The sequence below is a fragment of the Etheostoma spectabile genome, chromosome 22 (genome assembly GCF_008692095.1).
Source record: "Etheostoma spectabile isolate EspeVRDwgs_2016 chromosome 22, UIUC_Espe_1.0, whole genome shotgun sequence".
NCBI lineage: Eukaryota > Metazoa > Chordata > Actinopteri > Perciformes > Percidae > Etheostoma > Etheostoma spectabile.
The window spans coordinates 9,494,459-9,496,043 of NC_045754.1; positions in this window are offsets into that span (position 1 = coordinate 9,494,459).

Genomic DNA, 1,585 nt, shown 5'->3' on the forward strand with positions numbered 1-1,585 from the left:
TGTGTGTGTGTGTGTGTGTAAGAGGGTTGGTGGGAGCAGACATGAGGGAGGTTTGTCTCATTTCTTTTCTGTTCACTCAGTCTGGCCACAGCTCAGGAACAGGTTGCAGGAACAAGGAAAAGCACTTGATTTCTCCCCCCCCCACCGCCCCCACGCCAACTGCTCACCCATACTCACCAAACCCCCCAGTGGCCAAATAATCAGTGGTTAGCAGATATCTATGCTAATAGCTAGTGGTCTTACCAGTGTGAGGGACACTGTGTGAGGGGTTTCAGCCTGTGACAGTAACACTCCAACAATTGAGCCTCCTCTGGTTATGAAACATAAGAAAAAAAAACCTCAATACTCATCATAATTGTCATAATATTGTTCGATCGTATTCATAATAATCTCTCAGTGTTTCCTCTATGTTGATTTTGTAGTGGCAGCCCACCATGGCAAAATCTCTGGCGCCACGGTATCAGAAAAATGGCGGTGGGCCCGTTCTGATTGGACGTTCAACATTAAACTAGTCAGTCCTGTCAGCTCATCGTCCTGATATCAAACATCTGGAAACATTAAAAAGGTAAGTGAGTCAGTGTAATATAATCAAAATTGGAAATAGTCTATAAATGTAGTCATTTGGTTTTGGCTTCCCTATGAAGATTTTCTTTTAAAATCCAATTTGTAGACCTGTTGTAGATGTTAAGTGAGCTATAGCTCCTCAATAAATACAGTTCAATCACAACTGAAAATATGCCTCATTGTGTGTGAATGTAAGTGAATTAATAGATTTGTCTGTGTAGAAACAAAGTGTCAGTTCCGTTTCATATGTAAAACAATTGGGGGCGGGGCGTGGGGCTGGGGAGGGGGAGGGTGGTTGTTGTTCGGACAGACCTGTCTCTAATATTGATACCAGTTTTCAACATGGACTGGCCAAACAATTGGAACAGTACAACAGAACCATAGCTGTGTTAGAAGATAAAGGTTTGTATACAAAAAAATATGTATTTCACTGTTTTGTACTAACAGGAAATTATGCAACACATACACTGACATACATCATTCAAACTCAAATGTGATATAGTGATTGTGCTTGTAGTTATAGGGTGACGATAACAGCAAGGCCACAGAACTAGCTGAAAACGGTAAAGTTGCATACCAGTAGAATTGCACTAATTCATTGATTAAATCGATTGACAGAAAATGAATTAGCTACTATTTTGATAATCAATTTATCACTTTAGTTATATTTTACGCAATGCCATCACACATTTGCTGGTTTTAGCTTTTCAAAATTGAAGAATAAGATCCTTTTCTTTGTTGCACATGACAGTAAATTGAATATCTTTGGTTTTTGAACAGATGGTCAAATAAAACAAGGAAGGTGAATAAATAATCTTGGGCTTTGGGATATGGTCATTTATTACATTTGTTTGACATTTTACAGACAAAATAATTAATCGATTAATTGAGAAAATAGGCAGATTAATCGATGCTGAAAATGACCACTAGTGGCAGCCATATGTACCAGAATACTCTCTTTAACAAAAACATCTGGACCAAAAATTTGTTTCTTCCCCCAAAGATTCAATATGCAATTGTA